This window comes from Rhinatrema bivittatum, unplaced genomic scaffold (assembly GCF_901001135.1).
Source record: "Rhinatrema bivittatum unplaced genomic scaffold, aRhiBiv1.1, whole genome shotgun sequence".
NCBI classification, from domain to species: Eukaryota; Metazoa; Chordata; class Amphibia; order Gymnophiona; family Rhinatrematidae; genus Rhinatrema; species Rhinatrema bivittatum.
The window spans coordinates 24,775-32,803 of NW_021821284.1; positions in this window are offsets into that span (position 1 = coordinate 24,775).

An 8,029-nucleotide genomic window follows, 5' to 3' on the forward strand; every position below is an offset into this window, starting at 1 on the left:
TCTCGCTGTCACTACGCACTGCGCCAACTAAACCGACAAACCTGACTGACAACACTGAACAACAACGACCAGAAGGTAAGTAACCACTTGTTCCAGCCAAAAGAGTAATTCCCAGCACAAACAACCTGACCAGGACAGGACCGCAGGTTATGCCTCTCAATCTGCTAGAGTCAGAGAAAATACTGAAGGATCGCAGGTGGCACACCGGTATATCTAGGGGGTGTCTTCAGTTTTTCTCTCTGACTCCATCTGCTGGAGGGGAGGCATAACCCAGCTGTCTGGACTGATCCTGGTACGTACAGGGAAATGTCAGATACAGGTGGCTGTATCCCAGCGGCTTGGCCTTCACGGTAGATGGCGTCACCCATCGCCTTAAAAAGCGGGAGGAGGCGGCATCCATAGAACATAGAAACATAGAAATGACGGCAGAAGAAGACCAAATGGCCCATCCAGTCTGCCCAGCAAGCTTCCCTCATTTCTTCTCCCATACTTATCTGTTTCTCTTAGCTCTTGGTTCTAATTCCCTTCCACCCCCGCCATTAATGTAGAGAGCGGTGATGGAGCTGCATCCAAGTGAAATATCTAGCTTGATTAGTTAGAGGTAGCAGGGGTAGTAACCGCCGCAATAAGCAAGCTACACCCATGCTTATTTGTTTTACCCAGATTATGTTATACAAGCCCTTATTGGTTGTTTATCTTCTCCCCTGCCGTTGAAGCAGGGAGCTATGCTGGATATGCGTGAGGTATCAGTTTTTTTCTTCTCCCCTGCCGTTGAAGCAGAGAGCTATGCTGGATATGCATCGAAAGTGAAGTATCAGGCACATTTGGTTTGGGGTAGTAACCGCCGTGACAAGCCAGCTACTCCCCGCTTTGTGAGTGTGAATCCTTTTTTCTTCTCCCCTGCCGTTGAAGTTATGCTGGATATGCGTGAAGTATCAGTTTTTCTTTTCCCCTGCCGTTGAAGCAGAGAGCTATGCTGGAAATTCGTGATGATCAGTCTTTCTCCCATGCCGTTGAAGTAGAGAGCCATGCTGGATATGCGTCGAGAGTGAAGTATCAGGTACATTTGGTTTGGGGTAGTAACCGCCGTAACAAGCCAGCTACTCCCCGCTTTGTGAGTGCGAACCCTTTTTTCTTCTCCCCTGCCGTTTAAGCAGAGAGCTCTGCTGGATGTGTGAAGTAACAGTTTTTCTTTTCCCCTGCTGTTGAAGCAGAGAACTATGCTGGATATGCATTGAAAGTGAAGTATAAGAATGGAGTGATCAAGCTAGTTGAAAGGCATCAGGAATAGAGGAAGGTGGAGGTAGTAATTTGGATATTTGGTTTGGGGTAGTAACCGCCGTAACAAGCCAGCTACTCCCGTCTTTGTGAGTGCAAATCCTTTTTCCACATTTCCTCTTGCTGTTGAAGCTTAGAGTGATGTTGGAGTCACAGTAACCATGTGTATGTTTATTGACTAAGGGTATTGTCTCCAGGCAGTAGCCATCATTCTGGCGAGTCACCCACTCTTCATTGGCGGCCTCTTGACTTTATGGATCCACAGTGTTTATCCCACGCCCCTTTGAAGTCCTTCACAGTTCTGGTCTTCACCACTTCCTCCGGAAGGGCATTCCAGGCATCCACCACCCTCTCCGTGAAGAAATACTTCCTGACATTGGTTCTGAATCTTCCTCCCTGGAGCTTCAAATCGTGACCCCTGGTTCTGCTGATTTTTTTCTTATGGTAAAGGTTTGTCGTTGCCTTTGGATCATTAAAACCTTTCAAGTATCTGAAAGTCTGTATCATATCACCTCTGCTCCTCCTTTCCTCCAGGGTGTACATATTTAGATTCTTCAATCTCTCCTCGTACGTCATGCGATGAAGATCCTCCACCTTTCCATCCATATCGGCAGGAGCGGGTTTCACATTACCGGAGGAAGACAACATGGCGGATACTGTTCGTGGAATGGAACGGCCTAGATGGCAGAGAGTCGGGAAAGCAGGCTCTAGACTACGCCGCAACTCGATGGATATGCGCGCTCCGAGAGAGGGAGTAGAGTGACCAATGAGAAGCACCTTCATGGCGAGCATTAACTTTGTTTTTCTTCCTTTCCGGAAGATGGCTTAAATAGATCCTGGAAACAAGATGCTACTTTATATTTCTTTATCTTACTATGTGCATCTACAGTTCTGTTCTCAAGTATAATAGTTACATCAATATTTTAATTGTATGTTATACTTTATTGGATGGTCTACAGTCTGTTTAGCCTGTTTTCCGTCAAAACTGTTATATGGAATTTAGTTTATTTAATACCTATTAATAATGTCAATGTAAAGCCTGTTGCTAAGTTATTGTTAAATGTAAACCGCGGTGATGTATTTCTTTACGTACTGCGGTATATAAAAACCCTTAAATAAATAAATAAATAAATAAATAAATAAGTATTTACTGTGTTCATGTTTTGAACTAACGCTGATATATGAATATTTGTTTCTCATTGCTTTTTAGAGTTACAATGGCAATATTTCACCAAGTTTTGTGGGGCGTGGGGGGAGAATAGGGAGGTTGACTGCTTCTCCGAGAAGCACTACTGATGTATCAGTGGTGGGTACATAGGGGAGGGGAGGGGGGGGATGGAAGGGAGGGGGGGAATAGAAGGGTTTACGGAGATTCAGGCACGAGTATGGAGCCGGATTGTGACACCTAACAACAAAGGAGAAAGAATGGTGGGAGAACAACTGACTGGACGCTATAGAGCGGTAGGGGCATATTTTGGCTGGATAGATGGCATGTGGGGTGGTCTCCCTAAACGTTAAGGGGTTAAATACGCCGCTCAAAAGGAAGTTACTGTTTAAGGAAGCTATTCTTTTAAAGGCTTCCATTCTTTTAATACAAGAAACTCATTTAAGGAAAAAGTATGAGAGGTTGATGAGCTCTCCACATTATCCGCATATGGTGTTTGCTGCGTGCACTCCAAAACATAAATACACAGGGGTGGGGATCTTGTTCTCCAGGGATTTATTGGTGCAAGTCGATTCAGTCTATAGAGATGACGAAGGAAGGTTCTTGATTGTCTCTGTGTATATTAATAAGATATTATACACCTTGATTAATGTCTACTGTCCTAACACTTTACAAAGAGAGACTTTTCAGAGATTGGATGAGAAACTTTTGCTGTGTAAGAGTGGTATTGTAATTGCAGGGGGGGATTTTAACCTGGTCAGGGACCCAACGATAGATTGTTCTAAAGGGGGTGGTCATTACTCTAAAATAGATAGAGCATTTCAGAGCTTTATGAACCGATGGAATATGGTGGATATATGGCGGGAAAGATATCCTGTAGGTCGAGATTTTTCCTATTATTCGGCGGCGCATGACACATATACCAGAATTGACTTTCTCTTAATTGATAACACACTGGTGTCTAGCACAGTGGATGCTGGCATAGGTAATATCGCCTGGTCGGATCATGCACCTGTGTGGTGGGAATTTAATAGCTTGAACTCAGATAGTGGGCGCAGATTTTGGAAACTAAACGACTCCCTAATAAAGGATAAAGAGGTAGAATTACAAATGCGTAAGACAATTACAGAGTATTTGACAATTAATAACACAGCAGAAGTCTCCCCAGGGATTATATGGGACTGTATGAAGGCCGTGTTAAGAGGCAGGTTTATTGCAATAGCTGTACACAAAAAGAAAGAGAAAGCTCAACAACATGAACGGTTAAGAGGGCAATTGGCGAAGGCAGAATTAGCCCATAAGCAGAATCCATCTAGGGCGTTACTAAAAGAATTGGGGGATATACGATATCAACTGCGCATGCTGGAAGCGGAGGAACTAGCACACAGAGTTAGATTTGACCAAACAGCAATATTATGAGCATGGAAATAAGGCTGGGAAACTTCTAGCGCACAAGCTGAAAGCGAAGGTGGCGCAAACGCAGATCACTAAAATTAAGGCGGCTGATGGATCTTTAGTGATGGACGGGGAGGGGATTAGGGATCAATTTAATCAGTTTTTTGCTAATCTTTATACTCATGAAGAGGGGGTATCTGAGGAGGATATAACTTCCTACTTGAATGATGTTCAGCTACCCAGTTTAGACTCGAGCATAACAGAAGGGTTGGGACAGCCTATTACTTCGGCCGAGGTGCTAGCTGCGATTACGGAGTTGAAACCAGGAAAAGCCCCTGGGCTAGGAGAATTGTATGGTTGACGGTGTTGAAAGCCACGGACAGATCTAGAAGAGCCAGTAGATAGGGTTGTCTTTTATCCATGTTCATGATGGAGTCTGTGAGAGAAGTCAGAAGGGATTCTGTGTTAAGAGATTTACGGAATCCAAACTGGGAAGGAGCTAGAATCTTGTGTTCCTCCAAGTATTCCGAGTGTTGTTTATTGACAATTTTCTCCATAATTTTGGCAATGAGAGGTAAGTTGGCAATAGGGCGGAAGTTCGCAGGGTCATCTGTTGGCAAGTTGGGTTTTTTTAGCTGAGGTTTTAGGATGGCAAGCTTTAAAGTGTCTGGAACTAGTCCTTGAGTTAGGGAGCAGTTGATAATTTCTGCGATAGGTTTAGCAATGATGTTCGGGATGGAGATGAGGAGGATTGATGGGATGGTGTCAAAGGGGTGGGAAGAGGGTTTGAGTTTCTTTAGGATGTTTTCTATCTCCAATGAAGAAGTAGTTTCTAAGACTTTTAGAGTTGCGGATCGTTGAGGGGAAGAGGTGAGGGGGGGGGCAGGGGAGCTGGGCTGGATGCAGAAAGAGGGTTGATGAGATTGATGATTTTGTTCTCGAAGTATTTTGCAAGTTCCGTTGCTTTACTGCGAGCTTGGTTGTCCGGAAAAATTGGTGGAGTATGTTTGGTGAGGGCTGAGACGTAAGAGAAAAGAGCTTTGGTGTCAAAGATGAAGTGGTGGACTTTTTTGGCGAAGAAATCTCTTTGTTTTGTGAATGGTGTTTCTGTAGGTGTTTAGTGATGCTTTGTAAGCTGCTAGAGTGGTAGAGGAGGGGTTTTTTCGCCATCTGTGTTCTTTATTTCTGAGGTCTTGTTTGAGGGACTTTAATTCAGGTGTGAACCACGGTTTTCTGTTGTCCGGGGAAGGGTGAAGCACTTTTGCGGTGAGAGGGCATGTTACTTCTGCTTCTTTGTTGATTATTTTGAACCAGGACGAGGTGGCAGCAGTAGCGTCTGAGACATCCAGTTGTGTCAGTTCCTTAGAGAGATGGTTACCTAGGAGATCCACAGAGCAGGGTTTTCTGAATTGTATAGTGGTTTTTGGGAAGGCGAGAGGAGGAAGGTTTAAAGTCTCTAGGGCGGTAGTGATGATCTGATGGTCCAACCAAGGGACTGAAGAACATGTGGGATTGGAAGAAAGAGAGAAACCTTCATTAATGAAGATTAGGTCCAATGTATGGCCTGCTTTGTGAGTGGGGGTGTTAACGATCTGTTTGAATCCCACTACTGCCCTACTCCTAACCTGTTGACGTCACCTCTGTGACCAGACTGGTCACAAGAGGCCTGCCATAGACAGAAGGGAGGAAGCCCCGAAGACAACACAAGGGGGAACCTGGGGAGGAGAGCTCATCAGCTTGGGCCCTGCTTGAGCGGCTTCAGCACTAGGAGCTGTGCATCACCAAGGCCCTGTCCCCAAGTTACTGATATCACAAGAGGCATGCTGCAGATGGTAGGTTGCCACTGAAGAGGCAAACCAAAAGGGTCTGCCCCTTTGGTGGCTCCTTCTACAACAACACAAAGCAACACTGAACAATTTTCTGTAAAATGTGCTCAGCTTTTAGATTCATTTTGAGGTAGGGGATTCTTTGCTTGCTGCTTAATTTTGGGGTGTTTATATTTTTCCCTGACCCATTTTGTAAGTGGGGATGTTATAGTACATTTCGTAGGTTTGGATGGGTTGGTTTTGACACACTTCATGTTATTATGCATGGAACCTATCCGTTTGAATTTTTTGTAAGCTGCTTTAGCTCCTTTGGGAAGAAGTGGGATAAAACTGAAGAACAGACGAGAAACTGGAAAAGAAAATTATTCCTTACCTGCTAATTTTCGTTCATGTAATACCACGGATCAGTCCAGACTGTGGGTTGTGTCCCCCTTCCAGCAGATGGAGTCAGAGAAAAACTCGAAGGGTGTCCTCATATAAGCTAGTGCACTCTCTCCGTCCCTTCAGTATTAAGAATATCTAAGCATGAAGAAAACCCGTTGGATGGATTAAGGAAACTAAACTTCAAACTTGAAACATGTTCATGACGTACAAACTTTTTTTTTTTTGTTTCAAGAAAAAACTTGCAAAATGAACTATTAGACAGCCACAGAGTGTCCTGAATCACTTAAGCATTTGAGCTGAGAGGACAATCCCAATCTCATAAATCCTTAGAGAGAGCGTCTGGAGTGATCCGTGGTACTACAGGAACGAAAATTAGCAGTAAGGAATAGTTTTCTTTTCCCTGTACGTACCCGGATCAGTCCAGACAGTGGGATGTACCAAAGCTTCCCTACATAGGGTGGGCCATGGATAGCCCTGCTCAAATGACCTGATCGCCAAAGAAGCCAAAAACCAGTGGTTGCAGATTTAGGCGATAGTGTTATGCAAAGGTGTGCAGCGATTTCCAGGTAGCTGCTCGGCATATCTCCTGCAGCAAGACTGCTGGGCTCTCTGCCCAGGAAGCTGCTTGAGCTCGGAGTGAATGAGCTTTGATGCCCTCTGGAGGCTGTCGACCGGCCCCAATATATGCTGAAGAGATTGCTTCCTTTAACCAGCGAGCAATTGTGGTATTTGAAGCCTTGGTCCCCCTTCTTGGGACCGCTCCATAGGACAAAAAGATGGTCCGACAAGCGGAAGTCATTAGTACCCTCCAAATATCGAATGAGGATGCACTTGACATCGAGCCTGTGAAGGTCTCTGGAATTCTCATCAGGGAAGGATGGGAGTTCCACCGATTGATTCACATGAAAAGAAGAGACCACCTTTGGCAGGAAAGATGGTTCTGTAGGCAAGGATACTTCCGAATTCGTGAAACGGAGGTAGGGCTCTCTGCACGATAGAGCTTGAAGTTCTGAGATCCTGCGGGCAGAACAAATAGCCACCAGGAAGACTGTCTTGAGAGTGAATCCTTGAGGGTAGCTGTCCACAGCGGCTCGAAAGGGGCGGCCGCCCAGAATCCGAAAGAACTAAATTTAGGCTCCAAGAGGGGCACAGAGACCGGTGGCTTCACATGTTTTACTCCCCTCAAAAACCAGATGATGTCAGGATGAGACAAAAGAGGGGCTCCATCCAAGTGAGGATAAGAGAACCAAGGGCTGCACCTGCACCCTCAAGGAATTGTAGGCCAATCCCTTCTCCAGGCCACGCTATAAGAAGGATAGTATCTGGGCTACTGAAGGGCAACGCGGAGATACACCTATGGATGCACACCAGACCTCAAAAACTTCCATACCCGGACATAACAGATGGACATAGAAGTCTTCCTAGCCTTGAGGAGGGTCGAAATAACATTCTCTGGGTAACCTGCGCCTCTCAAAAGCCAGGCTGCAAGAGAGAAGCGATTTGCCCAGTCGAAAAATACCGGATCCTGACGCAGCAGGTTTGGCAGATGTCCCAGGCGAAGAGAGCCGTTCACTGCGAGGTTGACCAAGTCTGCAAACCACGGTCTTCGTAGCCGTTCCGGCGCACTAGGATTACTGGCCCTTGGTGGATTTCCACTCTCCAAAGCACCTTTCCCACCAGGGGCCATGGAAGGAACACGTAGAGTAGGAGATTTCACGGCCATGGGAGGACTAGCGCACCCACTCCTTTCGCGCAGTGTTCCTTCTGCGACTGAAGAAGCGCGGAGCCTTCGCATTCCTTTGAGTGGCCATCCATCTGCTTCTTCGGAGAGTTTCCACTCCCCGGGATCTATGTGTTGACGACTTAAGAAATCTACTTGAACGTTGTCCACCCCTGCTATGTGGGATGCCGCTAGACAGGAGAGGTGGCGTTCCGCCCATGCCATCAACTTGTCCATCTCCCGAGACACGTGTCAGCTCTT